Raw genomic sequence first — 26,896 nt, forward strand, 5'->3', positions numbered from 1 at the left:
TGGAGTGAGAGCTGGAATAGAAGCTTTCCGGGAAAGGGAAAGGGAGCCCCTCTTGTCCAGGCTTTGGGCAGAAGGTGTGTGAGAGTGTGAGTGTGTGTGCACACGAGCTAACAAAATTCAAGTTGAAAAATTCTAAGAGTGTGAAGGCCCCCAGAGGTCATGTTAGCCAGCCGCCTGCTCTGGGCAGGAGTCGCTTCTATCCAACACAAGAAGGTTGCAGCTGTACCCCAGGGAAGCCTTCTAAACATCTTTCCTTGGTAACTAGCCATGGCATCTCAAAACCCTCCCCAGGGTGCGTGCAGGCTGTGTGTGTGCATGTTTGAGGGCCTTGGGTGTCTGAGTTAGAGTTCCATGGGCACTGAGCACTCAGACCTTGCAGAAAAACAAGTATGAGGTGGAGGGACTGCAGTGCAGTGAGGGCTTTGAGGTTTTCTCCAATCACCATGAAGTTTAGAGGCACTTTGGAGGAGCTACATTTATGGGGTGCCTCTTGTGAGCTAATGATTGTGCTAGGTGTTTTAAACTCATTACCTCATTTAATCCTCACAATAGCCCCTTTTATTATTCCCATTTTACAGATGAGAACACTGAGGCTCAGAGAGGCTACAAATCTTTTTGTTTGTTTGTTTTGGCTGCATCGGGCCTTAATTGCGGTGCACTGGCTTCTCGCTACATGTGGTATGCAGGCTCAGTAGTTGTGGCACGCAGGCTCCCTAGTTGTGGCCTGCGTGCTCAGTAGTTGTGGTGCACAGGCTTAGTTGCCCCGTGGCATGTGGGATCTTAGTTCTTCTACCAGGGATTGAACCTGCATCCCCTGCATTGGAAGGCGAATTCTTAACCACTGGACCACCAGGGAAGTCCCGAGGCTACAAATCTTGAATAAGATTGCTCAGCTAACAAGTGGCAGAACTGTGATTCAGCTCTTTATACGTCTACATCCAGAGCCTGGTCTTTTACTCATTCCACTGGTAGTTGTAAATCAGGCCAAATACTAAAGTTCCCAGGTGCATTTTGTTTGGCTTACACAGTGTTTTGTTTCGTTGTAACATTTAAAAAATTTAGATGCCAACCTTTGAAAATGCAGCTATTTAACATAAAAATCTAGGTTCTGATTTCTCTTTAAAGATCAGAAGGAAGACGTGGCACTATGGGTCCACATTCTCATAGCCAGCAGTCAACTAGAACTGATGATCAGCAGCTGCCTTTAAACAGGGCATGTGACCTCTAGTTTGCCACAGTCCTCACCACTCCCTACTCTTCCATCCAATCCACTTTCCCGTTTATGGTACCAGCCTGGCCCCACGGGCCTGTGGATATCTGGGTTCTGGTCCTAGCACTTGAACTGGCTATGACTTCAAATAAGTAATGGCATCTATCTGGGCTGTAGCTGTAACCTGGGCTAGGTAACGCTCTGAAATAACCTCCTGAGTGGCTTTCTGTGCTGCTTGGGGGAAAAGCCCTAAGTCTCCAGCACATCCACATTTTGGTGACCTGGCTGTGCAGGATCTGAGTCTGTGTACATTACTCCAGGAGCGGCTGGTGTTATTTGCTCTTTGTCACCATCATTCCACTGCACTACATATGTGATGTCCCTGGTGACAGGACATTTGGTGACAGGTAGGGCCTGGTGGCACCATTCCTGGTGTGGTGCCCATTCCTAACACTGTGATCAAAGAGTCTGACTTCCATGTGCCTCTGTTTACCTGTTCCAGAAAGCCAGATTGAGATTTCAAAATCTGAGTATCTTCTTCTGACCCCATTTTCACTATAGGGTGCGTGAGAGAAAATCTACATCCCAGCTGAGAATGTCCTCTCTTTCTCTGTTAAACACACACACACATGCGCGCACGTACACACACACACATACACACACATGGTTCAGAAATAGCCATGCTTTATGGGTCTTCCCATCTATCTAGTGTCTTGTTCATATTTCTGAGATCAGATCTTTAGAGCCATGGAATAGTAGAGATGGAAATATGTAGATCATCTAGTCCAATAATAGCAAATATATTTTACTTCGTTTGCCGATTCCTGTCAATCAGTAGAACGTTGAAAAGGCTTCTGAAGCTACATGTGAGCATGGAATGGTCATGTACTGAGATCTGTCAGCAATAGCTACTGTGGGCATGACAAGGGGTTGTAGCAGTACTTATGCCAGAAATTATACAGATACGAAAACTGGGCTGGGAAGGGGAGATGACTTACCCGGAATACTCAGCAAGACAAGGAAAAGTCAGATCCAGAAGCAGGATCTTTCTTGACCTGCAAGCCACTATTGCTTCCACTATATTAATTCAGAGAAGGAAACTGAGAATAGGAGGGAAAATGACAGAAGCAAGCTGAGGACCCAGGAGCCCTGTCTCCCCCAAGAAGCGTGGCTGGGGTTGGAGCTAAGGAATTCAGTTCTGTCCCACTAGACTGAGCCCTGCCAGATGACCTGTTGGCTTCTGCTCCACTTCTTAGAGTCCCTTTGCTCCTGCCCCAGTTTCCTGTCTCATTTTCCTCAGGCTCGGAGAGTGCATGTCGCCTCCTGGGATCCTGAGTCCTACATGCCCTCTTTTGGGAACGAGCTCCCCAGCCCCCTCTGTTCTGGAAGAGAAGTCCTAGGACACAGGTTCTTAACCTTATTGATGCCATGGATTCCTCTGGCAATCTGGTGAAGCCTACAGACCCCTTCTCAGAGTGTTTTTAAATGCATAAAATAAAATACATAGGACTACAGAGGAAACCAATCATACTGAAATATAGTTAACAAGATAGTTTTAAAATTGTTTATGATATAGTATGTACTTCGTTAATACATTTAAAATGATATTGGAGAAGCAAGAAGAACTACAATCCTGCAGCCTGTGGAAGAAGAACCACATTCACAGAAAGATAGACAAGATGAAAAGGCAGAGGGTTATGTACCAGATGAAGGAACAAGATAAAACCCCAGAAAAACAACTAAATGAAGTGGAGATAGGCAAACTTCCAGAAAAATAATTCAGAATAATGATAGGGAAGATGATCCAGGACCTCGGAAAAAGAATGGAGTCAAAGATCAGGAAGATACAAGAAATGTTTAACAAAGACCTAGAAGAATTAAAGGACAAACAAACAGAGATGAACAATACAATAACTGAAATGAACACTACACTAGACAGAATCAATAGCAGAATAAGTGAGGCAGAAGAACGGATAAGTGACCTGGAAGACCAAATGGTGGAATTCACTGCTGCAGAACAGAATAAAGAAAAATGAATGAAAAGAAATGAAGACAGCCTAAGAGGTCTCTGGGACAACATTAAACACAACAACATTCACATTATGAAGGAGAAGAGAGAGAGAAAGGACCCGAGAAAATATTTGAAGAGATTAGAGTCGAAAACTTCCCTAACATGGGAAAGGAAATAGCCACCCAAGTCCAGGAAGCGCAGAGAGTCCCATACACGATAAACCCAAGGAGAAACACACCGAGACACACAGTAATCAAAATGGCAAAAATTAAAGACAAAGAAAAATTATTGAAAGCAGCAAGGGAAAAACGACAAAAAACATACAAGGGAACTCCCATGAGGTTAACAGCTGATTTCTCAGCAGAAACTCTACAAGCCAGAAGGGAGGGGCATGATATACTTAAAGTGATGAAAGGGAAAGGGAAGAACCTACAACCAAGATTACTCTACCCTGCAAGGATCTCATTCAGATTCGATAGAGAAATCAAAAGCTTTACAGACAAGCAAAAGCTAAGAGAATTCAGCACCACCAAACCAGTTCTACAACAAATGCTGAAGGAACTTCTCTAAGTGGGAAACACAAGAGAAGAAAAGAACCTACAAAAACAAACTCAAAACAATTAAGAAAATGGTCATAGAAACATACATATAGATAATTACCTTAAACATGAATGGATTAAATGCTCCAACCAAAAGACACAGGCTTGCTGAATGGATACAAAAACAAGACCCATATATATGCTGTCTACAAGAGACCCACTTCAGACCTAGGGACACATACAGACTGAAAGTGAGGGGATGGAAAAAGATATTCCATGCAAATGGAAATCAAAAGAAAGCTGGAGTAGCTATACTCATACCAGATAAAAGAGACTTTAAAATAAAGAATGTTACAAGAGACAAGCAAGGACACTATATAATGATCGAAAGATCAATCCAAGAAGAAGATATTAAAAAAAAAAAAAATGATATTGGGCAGCAGATATAATAACCATTGTAATTTTAGAGTAATAATGAGCATAAAAGATCTATGACAACTGTAATGTGATAGAAAAATACCTGTGATTTCTCTTGGCTTCACAGTCATAGGAACCATCAGAATTACTGTGGTCATTGTCTACATTCAAATGGAACAAAGTACTTAACTTGAGTTAGAGGTTAGTGAAAGTAAAGATGGAAGTTTTCCCATGCAAACTCAGAGACACCCTGAATTCTGTCTGTGGTCCCAGGCTGAGACTCCCTTGCTCTAGGATGTTCAATTGGGAGCCTGCTAGTCCAGTGGTTTGCAAACTGTGGGCCATGGAACACTGGGGATTCGGGTTGGGGAGTGTCTCAGAGGCTGCCAACGTATGGAGAAGAGGAGGACCACTGTCCAACTAGACAAACAGCCTCTGAATCCACCACCTCTGCCTTGCCTGAGCAGGTTTTTTTATTTGAGTTCATTTTTATGGTTCATATGAGACCCCTTTGTAAAAAAGGGTTCACTTGTTCCTGTCTGAATGTCAAAAACCTTCACTTAGCCCTGCCTGCCTCTTCCTGTGACAGAAAGTAAAGCCAAGGCCTAGAGCAGTGAAGGGTGCTGGAGGCACATGGCGTGTGGTGGCAGGGTCGGGCTGTGGAGTCCAAGGAGGTGGTGGGAAGCAGCTGGGTCAGGGTGAACTTCCTGCTACCTCTGCCTGTGAACTGTTCCAAGGAAGCAGTTGGCTGGGGCCAGGTGTGGGACCAAGAGTCAGGAGACCTTAATTCGGGGCCCTAGATCTGACACAACCTGGAGCTTCTTGGAGACAATGATATATGGATATTGAGAGGACGAAATGGAAAGGTTTTGGGGTTTTTTTTTGTTTTTTTACTGAAGTATAGTTGCTGTTATATGTTACAGGTGTACAATATAGTGATTCACAATTTTTAAAGATTATACTCCATTTATAGTTATTATAAAATACTGGCTGTATTCCCTGTGTTGTACAATATATCCTTGTAGCTTATTTTATACCTCTTTGTAAGAGGTAAGTTTGTACCTCTTACCTGCCCATTCCCCTCTCCCCACTGGTAACCACTGGTTTGTTCTCTATGTCTGTGAATCTGCTTCTTTTTTTTTTTCTTTTTTTTAAACGTAGATTTTATTTATTTATTTTTGGCTGCGTTGGGTCTTCGCTGCTGCACGCGGGCTTTCTCTAGTTGCGGAGAGCGGGGGCTACTCTTCATTGCGGTGCACCGGCTTCTCATTGCGGTGGCTTCTCTTGTCGCGGAGCACGGGCTCTAGGCATGCGGGCTTCCATAGTTGTGGCTCGAGGGCTCTAGAGCGCAGGGTCAGTAATTGTGGCGCACAGGCTTAGTTGCTCCGCGGCATGTGGGATCTTCCTGGACCCGGGCTCGAACCCGCATCCCCTGCCTTGGCAGGCGGATTCTTAACCACTGCGCCATCACGGAAGTCCTCTTTTTTGTTATATTCACTAGTTTGTTGTATTTTTTAGGTTCCACATATAAGTGATATCATACAGTATTTGCAAAATGAGAAAGTTTTAAGAAACACAGAGAACTATTGAAAGGATTTTAATACATTTGTCTCTAAGCCTGAGACCCTTTTCTCAACTCTCCCTTGGGGTCTTTTTCCCAACACCAACAAACCCTCTCTCCCACACAGTACAGCCCCAGTCACCGAGCACACTGATGCAGTCAGATTTGTGGCTGAACAGCCAATCGGCCAGTCACCTCGTCTGCTAGTTGACCTCCTCAATTCCTCCTCTTTGTTGTCCCTGCTGCTGTGTCATGATCTCTGGCCTGCATTTCTCTAACAGCCCCCAGTCTCTCTCTCTGCTGCAGTCTGCCTTCCATGGAGCCCAGACACATTCTGACCATAAGTTTTGACCATGTCCTTCTGCTTCAAGGCCTGTGATGTCTCCTCACTGCACACAAGGCCAAGTCCTGCCTCCAGAGCATGGCAACCCAGACTCCTCAGGATCTGCCTGCAGCCTCTCCCACCCTCCCTTTTCTAGCATCCCCACCTCCTCTTGCAGGGGAACTGCTGCAGTGTTTCTGGAGGCTTCCCTGCCTTCTTCCTGAGCCCAGACAATAGTGCAAGCCCTGGGAGCTGGGGAAGACTAGAGGATTCGGGAAACCAGAGGCTGACGTGATGGGCAGGGGAGTGGCACGTGCAGAGGACTCCAGGGAGTTCTGCTGATAGGGGCAGGGGACAGATGTGGCTCTGTCCTCTGTCTGGGCCAGACAGGGGTTATTTTCAGAGACCAGCCAGTAACGGTGCAGAGAGTTGGGAGCACCTTGCCCAGTCAGGGAGAGTCGACCATTTGCTATGCTTATCCAAACCAGAGGCAAAAACCAGGTCACCAGGAGCAGAATACAGCTGAGCAATGGGGAATTCATAGAATCCCTGATTCTTAGAATGTCAGAGCTAGAAGGGACCCTGTGGATGTTTCCTCTAGTCTAACTCCTTTCTGCTTCAAACAGAAAGGTTAAGCCCAGAAACGGGGAATGACTTTCCCAGGGCCATACGAGTTTGAGGCAGAGCCTGGACTGGAGCCGATGTCTGATTTTCTTCCCAGTCTCCATCTCCTCAGCTCTGGCCTCTGAACTCCTACCAGGAGACTGAATAACTGGCCCAGGACTGATTTACCAACAGTGGCTTAATGTGTCACTTCTAGGCAATGCAATGCTGGCTCTTACCATGGGTTGTCAACACCTTAACCTAAAGGTCCCCAGAGACAGGTTACAAGTGTGCTGAGATATAGCACCCTCAGGTCCCAGGTGGAGCCCAGGGTAGCCAGAGGCCCCAGCTCCGTTGGGACAGTCACCTGCAGGCCTCAAACAGGCTCATTAGGTTAGCCCAGCGGGTATCCAAATGTTATCATGTGCTGTGATGGGAAAAGTCAGGAAGCACTGTCTTCACTCCAAGGCACAAGTACTTTTAGGGGTGGTGTGGGCGAAGGTGGGGAGAGGGGGAGCCTGAAGACACAGGTTCTAGTTCTAGCTGTACTGTTTCCTTCTAACTTGTATATTCTGGGTGTGGTAGCGGGGGATAACAGGAGAAAAAAATAAGAGGTACTTTTTTTACAGGTTTTTTTTTTTTTTTTTTTGGCGGTACGCGGGCCTCTCAATGTTGTGGCCTCTCCCGTTGCGGAGCACAGGCTCCGGACGCGCAGGCTCCGGACGCGCAGGCTCAGCGGCCATGGCTCATGGGCCCAGCCGCTCCGTGGCATGTGGGATCTTCCCAGACCGGGGCACGAACCTGTGTCCCCTGCATCGGCAGGTGGACTCTCAACCACTGCGCCACCAGGGAAGCCCAAGAGGTACTTTTTATTGTGCCTCGCTTAATCTTTCAAAGAGTTCTTTAAGTAGGTATTATTATCAGCTCCATTATACAGATGAGGAAACTGAGTCAGGAAAATAAAGGGACTTAGCCAAGATCCCACAACTAGGGAGGGGTGGAACTTAGATTTGAGTCTGAGTCTGTCTTTCTCGGGATTCTGTGCTCTTAACTGCTCTGCCATATGGACATGTTTGGGGACTAGTGGCAGAGAAAGATTTGGGGCCTTTCAATCCTAGTTCCCTGACATCAGGGCTGCTGAGTCTCCAACCACCCGAGTCTGCCAGGAAAGGGGGAGGCCCAGTCTGCGAAAGGGGAGGCCTTTTGCAGGAGGGAAGCAGGCAGTAGAGTCCTGAAGATCCCAAAGAAGTAAAGACTACCCCGACCCTTGCCTTCATGGGTGTGAGATTATCAGCAGGACTTGGGGTGGGTGTTTTGCATGAAGAAAACCATGATCCTTCAGTAGAGTCCCCACACCCGAGGGAGGGAAAGGTAGTAAGACATCATTGGGTGCCGCACTACCTCTGAAACTCATGGAAATAAGGCACCTTGTTCACCATGCCGACCCTCCGTTAAAAAATAACCTCTATTTATAGATGCAGTGATTCAGCCAAGTACCTTATTATACACATTGGCTCACTTTCATCTTCTCAACAGTGCTATCTTGAGTGTTTCCTGTTATTATCATTGCCACTTTACCAGATGAGAGTCTAAAGCTCCAAAAGTTCGTGGAACTTTTCCAAGACCACACAGTTGGTAAATGACAGAACTGGGATTTAAACTCAGGTCTCCTTGACACCCAAGCCCATGAGGCTCTTGACCATTATATTGTAGTGCAATATGGCAGAGTGGGGAAAAGCCCTCTTCTGGATCTGGAGTCAAGCCCCAGGTAGGCCAGTGACTTCTTAATGGACTTTAGTCAGGGAACCTTTGGGCAAGTCTTCTCTGGGCCCAATATCTAGGATTATATAAAGGTAATTCTAATTCTGCCTACAGTGTAGAATTATGAAATTGAAAGCAACTTACAAACTGTTATCCATTTATTCAAATAGTGTCTCTTAAGAACTTAAAGCAAGTGAGGACTTGGCACTGCAGAGAAGAATAAGGCATGGTTCCAGCCCACTGAAAAATATAAATGTTAGGTGAACAAGAGTCTTTTATTTCTAATAATTATGGTAGCTGATTGAAGATACACCCTCTCACTGGAAATTGTTAAAATAGCTGAACAAAATAAATGTGTCTATGTATGTGTATTTGAAGACGTTGGAGAACTACCAAAACAAGAATGACCTGAGGGGCAAAGATTCCAGAGGGAAGGGAAATGCAGAGAGGTAAGCCCCATATCCAGCTGCCACTTTGCCCTCCAGTATGCTGTTTCTCAAGAGATGGCTAAGAATCTGAGCAGAGCCTCTGGAGATGTTATGAAGCTGGGGTATAAAAACTGGATTTCAAGGTCTACCAAGCAGGAGTGTCCCTAATAAACACTCCAAGTTTTCAAATGTAACCCCCAAAGGGCTACTCCCTAGGAGTAGAAGTCAATTAGAAATTGACCAGCCCCAACAGAACTGAAGACTAACATCTAATCAGTTAAATCTCCTTTGTATGACTTAGGTGTAAATGCCTGACAGAAGCAAAAGTACAAATCTCTCTGAAGGAAGATAATACCATCAAGGGCCTCAAATTTTCCTATAATTTTTTTCATATGCAATATTTAGCATTCAATCACAATTTACCTGACATCTCAGTAGACAAGACCAAATGGTTGAAAACCAAGAGGAAAAAATAGACAATCAAAATAGGCCCACAGAAGATCCAGATATTGGCATTATAAGACATGGACTTTAAAACATGTGATTAAGGGGAATTCCCTGGTGGTCCAGTGTTTAAAAATCTGCCTTCCAATGCAAGGGACTTGGGTTCCGTGGTTGGGGAAATAAGATCCCACATGCTGCAGGGCAACTAAGACTTTGTGCCACAACTACTGAACCTGCGCGCTCTATAGCCCGTGCACCACAACTAGAGAGCCCACGTGCTGCAACTACTGAGCCTGCGTGCTCTGGAGCCAGCGCACCACAACTAGAGAGAAGCCCACATGCCACAACGAAGAGCCTGCATGCTGCGACAAAAGATCCTGCATTGCTGCAATGAAGATCCTGTGTGCCGCAACTAAGACCTGGCACAGCCAAATAAATAAATATTAAAATAAATAAATAAATAAAACGTGATTAATATGTTTAAGACATTATATGAGAAGATGGAGAATTTCAGCAGAGAACTAGAATCTATCAAGGAGAATCAAATGGAAATTCTAAGCCTGAAATACAATAACTGAAATTAAGAACTCAAAAGATGTATGTAAGATTACAGTATATAGTACAGCTAAAGATGAAATTAGTGAACTGAAAAACAGGTCAGTAGAAAATATTTAAACTACAGCACATGTAATACAAGTCATATGGATCTTGGTGAAAATGTCTGAATACAAATAATTGAAGTCCCATTGGGAGGAAGGCAGAGAGAAGGAGAGAGGGAAAAGAAGAAAGAGGAGGAGGAAGAGGAAGAGAAGGAATAGAAGAAGAAGGAAGAAAAGGATGAAGGAAGAAAGGAGAAGGAGAATGGGGAGGTGGAGGTGGAGGGGAGGGACTTGAAGAGAAATGAAGTGATACCAGAAGCAGTATTTGATGGTCGATGATTTTCCAAAGCCGGTGAAAGACATTAAGCCACAGATTTAAGAATCACTTTCAACCCCAAGCAAAACAAATATAGAGAAACTGAACTAGGGCCTACTATGTTATAACTTCTAAAAACCAAAGATAAGGGGGAAATTTTTGAAGGCAGCAGCAATAGTATTGACAGGTTCTCAACAGAAGTTATGAAAGCCAGAAGGCAATAGAAAGATATCTTCAAAGTGACAAGTGAGTATCAATATTGTGTGAGTATAGATGAATGGTTCTTAAGTTTTAATATGAGTATGAATCACCTAGGCTGGGATAGGGAGAGGACTGTTAACATTTTAGATTCTCATATTCTGCCCCAGATACTTGGATTTAGCAGCTCTAGAGTAGAGTCAAGGAATCTGCTTTCAGGAAGTATTCTGCTGCTTCTGATGCAGTGGGTCTGTGGTAGTTGTTAGCAGTGATGGGAGCAACAGTTCCTGCCGTTCCTGTACCCATGCCCATTTGTAGTATGACTTTGCCACAAGAAATAGAGTTTATTTTTTCTCCTTTGAATCTGGGTTTGCCGTATGGCTCACTTTGACTAATAGATATCAGTTGAAGTGATATTATGGGACGTCTGAGCCTTGGCCTCAAGAGACCTTGCATTTTCAGCATTAACCCTCTTGGAGTCCAGCTGCCATGTAAAAAAAAAATTGAGCCTATCCTGCTGGAGACATGTGGAGAGCAAGGCACAGCCAGTAGCAAGCACCAATCACCAGATAGATGAGTGAGGCATGGATCTGTCTGGGTCCAACCAGGACAGAGAAACTACACAGTATTTGAACAGGGAAAGTTTAATATAAATAATTATTCATCATAACAGGAGGTTTGGAGAAACAAGGGACTCACTAATAAGAAGTAAAGAGAACTCTAACGAATATAGGAATAGCAGGTGTAAGGAGCAGCAACTATCCCTAGAGCTGACATAGAGCACCTGAGGAAGAGCCTCCCCCTTTGCCCCAGGGCTGAGATCCAGATCTCATTGGAGAGGACATGGCTGTGCCCACTGAATGGTAGAGAAGTCACTGTGGTACCATGTCACGCCAGTGGACTTGGTAGAAATCATCCTCTGAAAGTTGCTGGAAATGTGCCATCTCAGTTACCAAGAAAGCCATTCATAGAGAAATGTCTCCCCAGAGACGCTTTGCTACAAAAATCACTTGACAAGAACTCCCCAGGAAGCCTCTGGCTGCTGTGAACTGCAGGAGTCTGACGCTGGAGAAGCCGTCTTTTGGAGGAGCTGGGCATGGGAGACCCACATGCAGCGCAGGAGCCTGGTGAGCCTGCACGCTGAAACCAGGAGACAAAAAACCTTTCTTACTTTAATGTCTCTCCAGTTCCCTCTACTGACAAAATTAAGCAGCATGCCAAGAAAAGGATATTTAAAGGGCCCAGATTCATTTTCCTAGAGCAGGCAAAAAGGGTGAACAGCAAGGCCATTTGGACTATCCGGCCCCAGTCAGTCTCTGTGACTATAACTGCATGAGCGACCCAGATGATCCTAGCAGCACTCTCTAGCTGAACCCAGCCCAAACTGCCAACTCTCAGAATTATGTGCAAATGAATGTCGTTGTTTTTAAGCCCTGTTTTTTTGTTTTTTAATAAATAAATAAATAAATCATCTATTTATTTATTCTATTTTTGGCTGTGTTGGGTCTTCATTGCTGCAAGTGGGCTTTTTCTAGTTGCGGCGAGCGGGGGCTACTCTTCATTGCAGTGCGCGGGCCTCTCGTTGTGGTGGTTTCTCTTGTTGCAGAGCACAGGCTCTAGGTGCGTGGGCTTCAGTAGTTGTGGCACACGGGCTTAGTTGCTCCGCAGTATGTGGGATCTTCCCGGACCAGGGCTCGAATCTGTGTCCCCTGCATTGGCAGGTGGATTCTTAACCACTGCGCCACCAGGGAAGTCCCAAGCCCTAAGTTTTGAGATAGTTTGTTTATGCAAACTACTGTAATACCAACGTCGTGAGTCATCTGGAATGTTTTCCATTTCCCACTCTTGAGTCTGTACAGTTCCCTCTGCCCAAAGTGATGTTCTTGGCCCTGTCTGCCTAATGAATGTATTTTCCTGCAACTACTTAATTAATTAATGTTTTATTGGCTTACAGCATATATGTGGAAAAGTACACGTCATAAACCTACAGCTTGATACATTTCCACCAGTTGATTATGCTTTGTAAACTACAGTCAGATGCCTGCCCCCATGCTCCATTCCAGTCACTAGCCATGCCCCCAAGGATAAGCACTCTTCTGACTTCTTCTACCATGGTAGGTTTTGCCTGGTTTTGCACTTAATGTCAATAGATCATACCGTGTGTTCTCTTTTGTGTCTGGCTTCTTTTGCTCAAAATTATATCTGTGAGATCCATCCCCATTGCTTTGTATAGCTATAGTTTATTCTCATCACTGTGTAGTTTTCAATTTGGTGAATATACTACAGTTTATTTATCTATTTTATTGGTGGATATTCAGGTTGTTTCCAGTTTGGCCCTATTACGAAAAGTACTACTGGCACGTGCCTTTTGGTGAACATATGTATGTATGTACTTCTGTTGGTTATTCTTAGGAGTAGAATTATTGGCTTATGGAGCACTCTCACAGTATATTAAAACTTTTTAAAAATCAAAATATAAAGTGGTATGCATAGATTAACAACAACCATAGGAAAGGAGGGAAAAACATAAATACCTATGCATGGAGTAAAGAAGATATTAGAAGAGAAAAATAAAACAAAATGTTGACATGGTTTATAAAGGAAATAGGGGTGATTTTTTTCCTCTTGACATACTGTTTTTCCCAGTAGTTGTATATCATGTACTCTTTTATAATCAAAAGAAACACTTAATCCTGTTGATCTCCAAAATCTTACTCAAATGCCACCTCCTTCCAAGTAGTCTTCCAAATAACATAGCCAGCCAGTGTCTTACTTCATTTTTACACTTTCTAGGGCAAAACCACATTGCAGCAGAACACAGTACCTTACCTAGAGAAGGTGCTGTCAAAATGTCTGATCCTTTCCCTATAGTCATATAAATTTCAGCAGCAGCTCACATTTCTCAAAAGAGTATCCCAGTTTGCCAGTAAGAAGGCAGGGATCTGAACCCAGATTACCATCTCCATTTTCAATTTGAAAGCACTTGACGCTGGAAGGGTTAAGCAGTAGGCCCATTGTCACTCAGCAAATCTTTGGAAGAGGCATCCTAAACAGCTCATTCAAGAAAGAGAAATCTGGTGCAAAGCATATAATCCAAGTATATTTTGAACAGAGCAAAGAGCAGGGGAAGAGATTAAGAAAAAAAAACAAACATTTGGAAACTTCAGCTTTGTATTACCAGCTATATAACTTTGAGCAAGTTAATTTACCTCTCTGAACTTCAGTTCCCTGTCTGTCACATTGGAGGGATGACAGTGGACTAATTTCCTGCGTGGCAAATAGGGTTCAACTCTGATGAGGTGGTGGCGGCTGCCTTGAGTGCTGTGTTAAGAAAGATTCTGAGGACAAGGCCAGGCTTAGTGGGGAAGGGTGCTATGGTTGATTAATAATTCCTGCCATGAGCAGGGGATTTGAAATTGGTATTATGTTTATTAGAAATTTATTTGTCTTTCCTGGATATATTCCTCTTCAAGATCCTTGCCAGCCCTGTGTTCAGAGTTCCTGGGTTTCGATCTATTCGTGTTTGGTGGGCATAATATTCTTCCCATAGGCAATTCTTTTAATTCCAAAGGGGAAGGAGTTTTAATTATCTTCTGAAACTATAGACTTCGTCTCCAGCAATGTATGTGATATATATTTAAGTTATCTGTAAGACTTCCAGAGATCCTTAGAGATGAAAATATCTGGATACAAAGTGCTAATTACATAATTGTAAATGTTCTTTTGAGATAAATCGTATTATGCCAGTTGCCACATTTGACAGCCTTTCCTGTCGCACATTCCCCTCCCCTCCAGTTGAAGTTGGTCCCAGGAAGTGAGTGTGTATCCTGATTGGTGTAGCGGGCAGTGGAGTTAGTATATAGGTGAAGAAGGGGAAAGTCCTGGGTACAGTACCAGGGTCCCAGACCACTCCGAGTCCCCAGGATTGGCTCATTAGCTCTGTCGAGACTCACCTGGAATGTTACATGGCTTGGGATTTCTGGAGGGAGGTTGATCTTTGTGTTATCTTTGAAACAAATATCCCATAACCTGTGGGAGAGTGAAAGGTATTGTTTGAACAGTCTAAGTGACACATAAATTATATGTTTGTGGCTGACAAGGCACTCATAAGCTGGATGACAGATAAGCACATCATGTGGGTCTAGCGGAATAGTCAGGCTGTCAATAACACAGGCTTTGGAATCAGACTGCTGTGAGATTGAACATATCTCTGACATTTATAAATGAATTTGCACCAGCCACTTAACCTCTGTTTTCTCATCTGCAGAATGGGTTTAATAATAGTACCTACTTCAAAGGGTTATTGTGTGAAAAATAAAAAAAAAGCATGAAAAGCACAAGTGTCTGGCTCAGATTAAGCTTGCCCTACATAGAAAACATTACTATTAATATTATTATCTTAAAAATAATTATAGGGCTTCCCTGGTGGCACAGTGGTTGGGAGTCCACCTGCCGATGCGGGGAACGTGGGTTCGTGCCCCGGTCCAGGAGGATCCCACGTGCCGCGGAGCGGCTGCGCCCGTGAGCCATGGCCGCTGGGCCTGTGCGTTCGGAGCCTGTGCTCTGCGGTGGGAGAGACCACGGTGGTGAGAGGCCCGCGTACCGCAAAAAAAATAATAATAATAATTATTATTAGCAGTGATTTCTAATTATATATGAAATAAAACTCAAAAATACAAATTCAGGGACTTCTCTGGTGGTACAGTGGTTGAGAATCCGCCTGCCAAGGCTGGGGACACGGGTTCGAGCCCTGGTCCGGGAAGATCCCACATACTGCGGAGCAACTAAACCCGTGCACCACACCTACTGAGCCTGCGCTCTAGAGCCCGTGAGCCACAACTACTGAGCCCACGTGCCACAACTAATGAAGCCTGCGTGCCTAGAGCCCATGTTCCACAACAAGAGAAGCCACCACAACGAAGAGTAGCCCCGGCTCGCCGCAACAAGAGAAAGCCTGCGCGCATCAACGAAGACCCAACGCAGCCAAAAAAATAATTAATTAATTTTAAAAAATGCTAATTCAACTTCTGTAAACTTTGTGGACATCAAGACAGGGGCTGGAATGGGGTGAAGTTTTTTTTGTTGTTTTAATAAGTAACAGAATGCTCTGTTTAAAAAAGTTAGAAAATACAGATTGGCCAAAAGAACAAAATCAGTACTCAGAAATAACCACTGTTTATCTTTTGGTGTATATCCTCATGATGATGACCTACATGTATTAAAACAAAAAAGGACATTTGACACAAACAGTATCACACTGAACAAGCTGTTTTATAGCCAGCTGTTTTTCAATGAGTAAAGGGAGGTCTACAGGCAAATGTACTGGGTTTTTGTTTGTCTGGTTTTTTTCTTATTGTAATAAAAGCCACCTAACATAACATTTTCCATTTTAAAGTGTACAGCTCAATAGTGTTAAGTATATTCACATTGTTGTAAAATAGATCTCCAGAGCTTTTCATCTTGCAAATCTGAAACTCTGTACCCACTAAACAATTCTCCTTTCCCCCTTCCCCCAGCCCCTGGCAACCACCATTCTACTTTCTGTTTCTCTGAGTTTGACTATTTTAGATGCCCCATATAAGTGGAATCATACAGTATCTGTTGCTTTGTGATTGGCTTATTTCACTTAGCATAATGTCCTTATGCTTATTCCATGTTGTAGCATGTGGCAGAGTTTCCTTCCATTTTAAGGCTGGATAGTATTCCATTGCATGTATGGACCACATTTGTTTATCCATTCCTCCACTGATGGACTTTATTGCTGTTTCTACCTTTTGGCTATTATGAATAATGCTGCTATGAATGTGGGTATGCAAATAGCTCTACAAGACCCTGCTTTCCATTCCTTTGGATATATACCCAAAAGTGGGATTGCTGGATCATATAGCAGTTCTTTTTTTTTTTTAATATTTATTTATTTATTTGATTGCACTGGGTCTTAGTTGCGGTAGGCGGGCTCCTTAGTTGTGGCTCGTAGGCTCCTTAGTTGAGGCTCGCTGGCTCCTTAGTTGCAGCACGTGGGCTCATTAGTTGCGGCGCTCAGGCTCCTTAGTATGGCATGCGAACTCTTAGTTGTGGCGTGCATGTGGGATCTAGTTCCCTGACTAGGTATCGAACATGGGCCCCCTGCATTGGGAGTGCAGAATCTTAACCACTGTGCCACCAGGGAAGTCCCCATATAGTAGTTCTATTTTTAATTTTTTGAGGCAGCTACATACTGTTTTCCATAGTGGTTGCATCATTTTACATTCTCATCAGCAGTGTACAAGGGTTCCTATTTCTCCACATCCTCTCCAACACTTACTTTCTTTTTCATTTTTTCTTTTTTTGTGGTACATGGGCCCCTCTCACTGTTGTGGCCCCTCCCATTGTGGAGCACAAGCTCTGGACACGCGGGCTCAGTGGCCATGGCTCACGGGCCCAGCCGCTCTGCGGCATGTGGGATCCTCCCGGACCGGGGCACGAACCCGTGTCCCCTGCATCGGCAGGCGGACTCTCAAACACTGCGCCACCAGGGAAGCCCTCTTTTTCTTTTTTTTTTCCCACACTTTTTTTTTTTTAACATCTTTATTGGAGTATAATTGCTTTACAATGGTGTGTTAGTTTCTGCTTTATAACAAAGTGAATCAGTTATACATATACATATGTTCCCATATCTCTTCCCTCTTACGTCTCCCTCCCTCCCACCCTCCCTATCCCACCCCGCTAGGTGGTCACAAAGCACCGAGCTGATCTCCCTGTGCTATGCGGCTGCTTCCCACTAGCTATCTACCTTACGTTTGGTAGTGTATATATGTCCATGCCTCTCTCTCACTTTGTCACAGCTTACCCTTCCCCCTTCCCGTGTCCTGAAGTCCATTCTCTAGTAGGTCTGTGTCTTTATTCCTGTCTTACCCCAAGGTTCTTCATGACCTGTTTTTTTTCTTTTCTTAAATTCCATATATACGTGTTAGCATACGGTATTTGTCTTTCTCTTTCTGACTTACTTCACTCTGTATGACAGACTCTAGGTCCATCCACCTCATTACAAATAGCTCAATTTCCTTTTCTTTTTATGGCTGAGTAATATTCCATTGTATATATGTGCCACATCTTCTTTATCCATTCATCCAATGATGGACAATTAGGTTTTTGTTTCCATCTCCAGGCTATTGTAAATAGAGCTGCAGTGAACATTTTGGTACATGACTCTTTTTGAATTATGGTTTTCTCAGGATATATGCCCAGTAGTGGGATTGCTGGGTCATATGGTGTCTACTTGTAGTTTTTTAAGGAACCTCCATACTGTTCTCCATAGTGGCTGTACCAATTCACATTCCCACCAGCAGTGCAAGAGTGTTCCCTTTTCTCCACACCCTCTCCAGCATTTATTGTTTCTAGATTGTTTGATGATGGCCATTCTGACTGGTGTGAGATGATATCTCATTGTAGTTTTGATTTGCATTTCTCTAATGATTAATGATGTTGAGCATTCTTTCATGTGTTTGTTTGCAGTCTGTATATCTTCTTCGGAGAAATGTCTATTTAGGTCTTCTGCCCATTTTTGGATTGGGTTGTTTGTTTTTTTGTTATTGAGGTGCATGAGCTGCTTGTAAATTTTGGAGATTTAATCCTTTGTCAGTTGCTTCATTTGCAAATATTTTCTCCCATTCTGAGGGTTGTCTTTTGGTCTTATTTATGGTTTCCTTTGCTGTGCAAAAGCTTTGAAGTTTCATTAGGTCCCATTTGTTTATTTTTGTTTTTATTTCCATTTCCCTAGGAGGTGGGTCAAAAAGGATCTTGCTGTGATTTATGTCATAGAGTGTTCTGCCTATGTTTTCCTCTAAGAGTTTGATAGTTTCTGGCCTTACATTTAGGTCTTTAATCCATTTTGAGCTTATTTTTGTGTATGGTGTTAGGGAATGATCTAATCTGATACTTTTACATGTACCTGTCCAGTTTTCCCAGCACCACTTATTGAAGAGGCTGTCCTTTCTCCACTGTACATTCCTGCCTCCTTTATCAAAGATAAGGTGACCATCCTCTTTTTCTTTTTTGATAGTAGCCATCATAATGGGTATGAGGTGAACATATATACTGTTTTTTTTTTTTTTTGTGGTACGCGGGCCTCTCACTGCTGTGGCCTCTCCCGTTGCGGAGCACAGGCTCCAGACGCGCAGGCTCAGCGGCCATGGCTCACGGGCCCAGCCGCTCTGCGGCTTGTGGGATCTTCCCGGACCGGGGCCCGAACCCGTGTCCCCTGCATCGGCAGGTGGGCTCTCAACCACTGCGCCACCAGGGAAGCCCCATATATATTGTTTTAACACAATCCTACGGGGAATGCTTAAAATCCTCAAAAGAGCAAATCCTTTTGATACTGAGAAATGTGGAATCTTCCTTTTTATGTATAAATGACTAACAACCTTTCGGAAGCTTATAAAATTTAATCTCATCAAACATATTCTGCTTTTGGATGAGCCTCCCATCACTCCAAATTTTAGGGTATTTACTTATCGAAGGACAGTTCCTAGTTTTGTGATGTTGCAGCAGGTCAGCCCTTGATACTTGCTTTCTCCTTCTCAAAAACTGAACTTCCCAGTGTCTCTCTCTTTGATCTCCTCCAAGCCTTTAATCTCCTCCTCCTTCTCTGGTTCCCATCCCTGCCCTCTCCTCTTGAATGAGGTGTTTTCCATTGTTCCAACTTTCCAGCCTGGTTCCAACCCCTTCCCCTCAGCCCTCCCTGGCAGAGGCCCTGAAATTCCCCTACTTCACTCACACGCTGGGTCCCAGGAACCCTCAGATCTTTGTCTCTGGCTTCAGGCCCTTGGTTAACCTGATCCAGGAACCTGCTGGGGTGGGTGGGGGGAGGTTTGCATGTGCATGCATGCGAGCGCCTGTGTGTGTGTGTGTGTCTAAGGTGAGATACTACAAGCTGTCATTCCCTTTGCAGACTTGGTTCCCACGTATGCATCTCACCACACTGAATATCACCCTATTGTAGAGACACATTCTTTTTCTCACAACCTGACCCCTATATGCCAGTCAGCATCTAATCTGGACCCTCTGAAGAAACAGTCGGCTGTTAAAATGCCCAAAGAAACCATGTCTGAGAGACCATGCTGGCTCCTATGTGCTACCTTTCTAAAGGCTTTTCTTGAGCCCTTTATATTATACATTTTTTTTTTTTGCCATAAATGCTGACCTTAGACATTGATCCCCTCATGATATAGGACTCCGCCATACCATTTTATCATTTTTAAAAATTGTGTTTGGGACCTCCCTGGTGGTCCAGTTGTTAAGACTCTGCGATTCCACTGAAGGGGGCACGGGTTTGATCCCTGGTTGGGGAACTAAGATTCCGCCTGCCACGCAGCGCGGCCAAAAAAAAAAAAAAATTGTGTTAAATTTACAACAATATACTGTACAGATTTTCTCATTTTTGCTTTTTTCTTTTTAGTGTACAGATTTTAAGTTTACAGTGCAATGAGTTTTGACAAACATAAACCCCTATGAATGACAAGATTTTGATACACAGTCAGCTAATTTAGAGAAATTGCAAGAGTCCACAGAGCTGTTGGAAAGAGAATGGAGTTTGGAGTCAAGAGGCCTGGTTACCAAGTCAAGCCTCACATTAACCAGCTGTGTGACTTTGGGCCTGTGCCCTCGCCTCTCTAGGCCTTGGTTTCTGATCTGTTCAGTGAAGAGGCTGTCTCTGGGTCCACATGGCATAACAGGTATTGAACAAAGGTCACACAAGATTCCTGACATTATGCAGAGCTACTGTGTCCTGCTGATATTTGCAAAAGTGAACGTGCACCACCTGGATCCTGCCAATCAAACTGCTGAAGAAGAGAAACTGAAGAAACAATAACTATAACAATAAACAAAGATGGCAGAAATCAGCCACACCAAGCCCTACATCTTGTAGGAATGTATCAAATGCTTGTAAGTAAACCCTTCTCAAATTTGTTTGCTCTGGTACATTAATAAAAGAAGATTCTGAAAGGATGAGCTTCAACTTCACCAGTACCCAAAACACCCTGTTTGCCAAATACGTTGAGTTTAGCTCTTTTGCTCTTTGGAATCTAATGTGCCTTGCTGAAAGAGGAAAGGGCTTCTCTGACAACATAAGATGAATCCCTCCCATTATAGATAGCATTTTTCACTTTTCAAAGCCTTCTTGTCTGTTTCTTATTTGTTCTGTACATCGGCTCTATGACAGAAAGCAGGACAGGGATTATCCCTCCCCTTTTTTCAGGTGAGGATCCTGAGGCCAGGAAGGATGAAGTGAATGTTCTTACAGTCACCAACGAGCACACCCCTCTGATTTCCCAGCCCTGTGTTTTTGGGCTGTGCCCCACTCTTTTGCAAACAAATCAACCAACCCTGAGAACAGAGTCCAAGGAGAACTAAAAACAATAACAAAAGCAAGAAGGGCATTCATAGGTGGCAATTCACAGTAACAAACGTTTATGGCCTTCCCACTAGGTATTAACGCTTGCAGTTCTCCCAACAGCCCAACGAGTGTTCTGTCTGTTTTACAGAAGAGGAAATGGAGGCACCAAGAGGGCTCCTGGCTTGCTCACGCTCACAAAGCAAGGAGGTTGTGGAGCTGAGATTCTGCCCAGGCCACCTGGCTCAGAGCCCTGGCCCTTCGCCCCCATGCTGCACTGCCTCCTGTTGCACCGTGCTGCTGAGTAAAGAGCTTTGATTTGACAAAGCTGTTGATTGACAAGATGAGCAGCTCTGAGAGGGCGCGAGGCCTTTATTCTGGGCACTTCGAGTGGAATCAAGGTGATGGTGATCATTACTGAGCACTGTTTAGGGCAGGTAGGGTTTAGGCAGAGGGCTGGTCAGTTGTCCTGGAAGGTCCCTTCTAACCAGAGAGTGTGGGGTTTGACGAAATCTCTCACAGATCCCAATCTTTCAGTTCATGACATTGACAAGTCCTCCTGGCTCTCAAGCTTCTGGCTTGAACATCCTCTCCCAGCCCGTCCTGCCTGCCAACCATCCCCTCCTCGTGGACTCTGGGGTCAGTGAGTTGGGAGAACAGGTGGCTGTGCATGGATCATCCTGGAAATCTGACAGCATGGTCTCCAGCCCAGGGACTAGGGAGGAGGGACAGCAGAGCACTAGATTACAGGGTGTCTGCCACCTGATTAAATCAGCACGAGCGTCCAGTGCTATGGAGATGCAGCACGCCAGGCTCACTCCTGGGCCCAAGGCCCAGACGTTAGTCACAGAACCACAGTCAGAGCGCCAAGGGCCCTCAGCAGCCCCTTATCCAGCCACTGCATTTCACATGTGGGGATACTGAGGCCCAGAGAGGGGAAGCAACTTGTCAGAGACCACACAGCATTCCTTCAGCAAAATATTAAGGGTCTGCTGTGCCAAGCACTGTGCTTGTGACTGGGAATACTAAGGATGAACAGAATAGCCATGAGCTCCAGGCTCACGGTTTACATGTTAGTGGAGGAAATGGGAAAAAGCAGAGATTGTGATCTGTGCTATGAAGCACATGAAGTACTTCAGCCAAGTCGATCAAGGGAGGTCTCTCTGGGAAGGGGCCATTTAAGCTGAGGCTTGAAGGATGAGAAGTGCGTGCTGTTTGTGTGCATGTGTTGGGAGGATGTGTTCCAGGCGGTGCCCCCAGGCGGGGATGAGTTCCCGGCGTTTGAGGAGCTGGCACAGGGCAAGGGCAGGGGAGAGGAGCACAGAGGGGAAATTTGAGGTGGATGGAGTCTGGAGCACACAGGGTCTTGTGGGCCGAGAGGAGAGGTCTGGACTTTATTTCTGTTGCACTCTGAAGCCATTGGAGGGTTTTATGCACGGGAGTGGCAGATGTGCGGTAACATTTCCTGCTTTTCCCGGTGGAGGGGCTCCTTGGGAGCCCTGTCACCCTGGAGGCTTGCAGAAACCACGGCAGGCAATGCTATCAGTGCAAGATGAGCCCGGCTAAACCTTGTCTTTGGTGATCTCTACGCACTTTACCCACATTAGGTAATTAGGCCACTCAACGTTATTTGAAGTTCCCTATTCCTACCATGTGTCGCAGATCCAGAGACTCAAGTGCTGTGGGACCCTGTGGGAATTGGCAAACCTCTCTGATCCAGTGACTGTCACTGAGTTAGGCAGTCAGGCAGCTTCATTAGTTTGCCACAGCCTTTCCCTATTTCGTTTCTGTGACCAGCACTCATCTTCTTTGCCACAGAGGTGTGAAATGTTAGAAACTACCATCAAGACTGCTCAGATGGAAAGAAGTTTAGTTCTAGATGGCCATAGTTAGGCCGTAGTTCGTACTTTGGCTCCTGTGACCACACCTCCTTCCTGGTGCCGTGAGCAGTGCAGTGAGCCTTCAAGGATGATGACACAGATCAGTAATCCAATCATCAAACCTTGACAATGTGACCTCCTTGAGTCACATGACCTCATCTGCGATAAAGGGCAACTCATTTCTTTCCTCTTCTCAACCAAGGAAAAGGCCTGAGGAAGTCTTGGCAGGGAAACTCATAAACATCCCTGAAGGTCGCCAAATGCCAAGTCAATCTGCCTTACCTCCTACCCTCCCTTTTAATCTAAACAATCCCCACTCTTCAATTTTAAGTCCTAACTCAAGTACAGCCACCTCCAAGAAGTCTTCCCTAACTGCCTTTTCCCCGTCCCTCTGGCCTGTGCTCCTCTCTGCCTCCCCTTTAGTCTCCTGAACTTGTCTGTACCATGTATTTAGTGACTGGCATGGCATCAGCCTGTGCAGAGATCTAAATGAGGGTAGTTGGCTGGGAGTAACAAACACCAGAGGAGGCTGGGACCTGAGGCTCACTAGTGTGTGCTGGGCCCATCTAATCACAGTTAAACTCAATTAAAAAAAAAACAATACTGTGTGGGCCAAACAAAACATGCTGTGGGCTGACATTGGCCAGCGGGCTGGCAGCTTGCAACAGCTAGAATGTTATCTGGAGGAGAAGGCATTGCATTTAGAATCTTTAGAAGTCCTGGAGCAGCCACCAACTAGCAGTGTGAGTCAGATAAATACCTAATCTTTCTGAGCCCCAGTTTCCTTATCTATAATTAGCGTAACACTGGCTCTGCTTTCTTCATGAAATTTGAAGAATGGTTGCCTTGACTCTATGCCAGTGACCACTAGCCTTTTTAATAATGACAGACATTTATTCAGCACTTACTATTTGTCAGGCACTGTTCTAAGCATTTTACAAGTATTAACTTACTTAGTCCCCACAATAACCCTAAGAGGTAGGTGCTGTTATCATCTCCACTTTACAGATGACAAAACTGAGGCAAAGAGAGGTGAAAGAACTTGCCCAAGGTTACAGAGGCCGTGGGTGGCAGAGCTGGGACTATAACACCCTTACACAAATACTGGTTCATTTAACGTTCTCTGAATTTTATCAAGCAAGTATTTCCCTTTTCACCGTTTTATAGATGGAGACACTGAAGCTCAGAGAAGTGAAGTAACTTGCCTGATATCACACAGCTTGGAAGTGGACAAACCTGAGCTTCAGCCCAATTCTTTGACCCCAAACCCTTTGCCCTTTTTTCTGTGCCATATGTAAAGGACAGGCAAGTGGTCTGTGAAGAGAACAGTGTGCTGGTATGGGGAGTTTTGTTCCCCAGGGCAGAAAACATGTCTTGCCCTTTCTTTTTTCTTTTGTTTTTTTTAACTTTTTATTTTATATTGGGGTAAAGCTGATTAACAATGTTGTGATGGTTTCAGGTGCACAGCAAAGCAACTCAGCCATCCATATACATGTAGCCATCCTCCCCCAAACTCCCCTCCCATCCTGTCTTGCCCTTTCTTGTTTCTACTCCAGTCCCTAGCTCAGGGCCCTTCTGTCCTGGAGCTCAGTTATGATCATGTTGCCAAGAAAATTGCCTTCTGCCTTCATTTTGACTGCTGATTCCCACCTGCCCCCATGAACTTGGATGTTTCTTGACCCTGGAATGTTTAAACATGGTTACCTTCGTTTGGCTATGAGAGTTTTGCGTTTTCAATGTGTGCTATCTCTGTTTCCTGTGGTGTGATGCAGGGGTCTGGAATGGGAGGGGAGAGACCTGGGCTCTGATCTTGATTCTGCTGCCCCAGAATCCTGGAGCAAGTCACTGAACTTCTGTGGGGCTCAGTTCTTCAGCTGCCAACTGGGGACATTCACATCTGTCCTCTCTCCGTGAAAGCCCTTTGGGAAATGCAGTGTGGTACAAATAGAAGGTGGGCTGCTGTGAGGTAAGGCATACCATAGGTGCTCAATAGATGACACCTCACTGACTATGTGGAGGGGATTTGCCACGATGTGGAGACAATACTCATAATACAATGTTAAGGGGGAAAAAAAGCAAAAAATAAAGCTGTTGAATGGGCAGTATGATCTCAATTATGTAAAATACAAACAGAAAACAGACTAGAATACACCAACTTGCCTATGATTGCCTCTGGGTTGTGAGCTTATATGTGGGTTTTGCTTTGCTAGACTTAAATTTTTTTTTCTACTTGCAAAAGTTAGCCCATTTTGTATTATATCTTATCATTTTTTAAAAGTTTATTTATTTTTTTTGCGGTACGCGGGCCTCTCACTGCTGCGGCCTCTCCCGCTGCGGAGCAACAGGCTCCGGACGCACAGGCTCAGCGGCCATGGCTCACGGGCACAGCCGCTGCGCGGCATATGGGATCCTCCCGGACCGGGGCACGAACCCGTGTCCCCTGCATCGGCAGGCGGACTCTCAACCACTGCGCCACCAGGGAAGCCCTATATCTTATCATTTGAAAGTATATCTGTAATTTATATTTATTATATATAATAAATATATTTATATACATTATACATTAAGTACATATATATTAAGTGTTTATATATAGATAAATATATAAAATTTAGCGCTTGGCCCTTGACAGTGTTGCTTTGGTTACCAACACATTGATGTGATCAGGAGTGATCCTGCATCGTTCATTCAATCATTCCTTTGTCCAGAAAACATACTGGGGGCTAGCTGTGTAAAGGCAGCACTGATGGTTACTATAAGCAACACTAAGAAGAATGGGGTATAATCCTTGCCCTCAAGAAATATATTATAATCTAGATGGAGGATGAGGCATATTTATAAGTAATCATAATTGAAGACAGAAAGTAGTAAATGCTTTAGGGAAATTGTCACTAGGAGTTAAGAGAGGGGAGAAATCTATTCGAACTATGGAGATTAAATAAGATTTTTGTGAAGAAGTTGGCATTTTGTGCTGAGCTTTGAAGGACCAGTAGAATTCTGGACAAGTGGAAATGGAAAGCCATCATTGGCAATAATTAAAGCAATGAAAGGTAATATTTACTTAGCATATACTATGTGTCAGGCATTGTGCTTTTAAATTACACACATTCTCTCATTTAAGGCTCACTGAAGCTCTGTGAGGAAAGTAGTATTATCATCTCCAATTGACAGATGGGGAAACTGAGGCTTAGAGAGAGGATGGATATTTTCCCGAGGTCACGAGGTGGTCAAGCTGGGATTCACGCTCAGGACCTCACAGCTATGTCAGAGTGAGAGAAATAACATGACTTGAGGCAGGAAAGCATGGGACCCACAGGGGATTAGATGGGAGCTTCCTAAAGGCAGGGAATGTGTGTCTTGGCCTCCTCTCCATGTCCAGGGCCTGGACAGTAGCTGGCACATTATAGATGCTTAATAAATATTTGTTGAAAGAAAGAATAAAACAAAGAGTGAGTGGTCCACTGTTGCTGGAGCGTAGGCCTGTGTGGCTAAAGGCAGTAGGACAGGCAGGGATGTGCACGTGGAGATTTTAAGCAGAGGCAGGGCCCGTCAATCAAAGAGCCAGAGAATTGGCTCAGGCAGTGTGGTAGGCTGCATGGCAGGGAGGAGAATTTAGCTGGTGGGGAAGCACATCAGGAGACCACTTGAGACAGTGCAGGAATACCAGGGAGGGGAGTGGGGCTGGGGGAATAGGCTGTGTAGGTGGAATGGCGTGGAAAGAGTCGTGGGATGGTGCCTGTCTCGAACTCAGTGGTGAACATATTAAAAGTTGATTTTCTATCAGACCTTCTTTGCAAATCTGTCCTCCTCTTTTACCAGCCTCGTGGGGTGGCTTGGGCGGCCTCTGAGCCTACTTCCTCATCTGTAAAATGGGGATAATCACACTTACAGAAAAGGGTTGCCCTGAGGGTTAACCGTGTATCATGGGAACAGTCAGTACCCTCCCCTACTCCTTAGCCCCCTTACATGTGAACTATTGCTTTTTGCATCTGTTTGACAAGAGGAGATCTAGGCTCTTGTGAACTGAAGTAAATTTCTTGGCATGTGCCATAAGGCCCAAAAGTCTTCAGGCTTTGGAAAACACTCTCTAGCTGATACTGTTTGTTTGGCCAGTGCCCCTCCCTGTTTGGCCAATGCCCCTCCCCTCTCCACCCACTCTTCCATGTTGGTATAAAGAGGCCTCAAGCCCAGAAGCCCCTGGTATCAGAAGAAGATAAGTGATACGGCCCAAGTTC

At 44.7% G+C, this 26,896-nt stretch overlaps 1 long non-coding RNA gene across 3 annotated transcripts in view; it reads left to right on the forward strand.

Moving 5' to 3' along the window:
* LOC137221926 (uncharacterized) overlaps window positions 1-26,896 on the forward strand; it is a 55,332-nt gene that overhangs the window by 25,292 nt on the left and 3,144 nt on the right. The window contains exon 5 of one of the 3 annotated variants that reach the window (XR_010942208.1): window positions 23,829-24,376. The exons of 1 other annotated variant lie outside the window; for it this stretch is intronic. This is a non-coding gene — a long non-coding RNA (uncharacterized lncRNA). Of the gene's footprint in view, window positions 1-19,845; window positions 20,840-23,828; window positions 24,377-26,896 lie in introns of those variants that run through there. One more of the 3 variants, XR_010942207.1, reaches the window with a different exon arrangement.

The sequence above is a fragment of the Pseudorca crassidens genome, chromosome 3 (assembly GCF_039906515.1).
Source record: "Pseudorca crassidens isolate mPseCra1 chromosome 3, mPseCra1.hap1, whole genome shotgun sequence".
Classification (NCBI taxonomy): Eukaryota; Metazoa; Chordata; class Mammalia; order Artiodactyla; family Delphinidae; genus Pseudorca; species Pseudorca crassidens.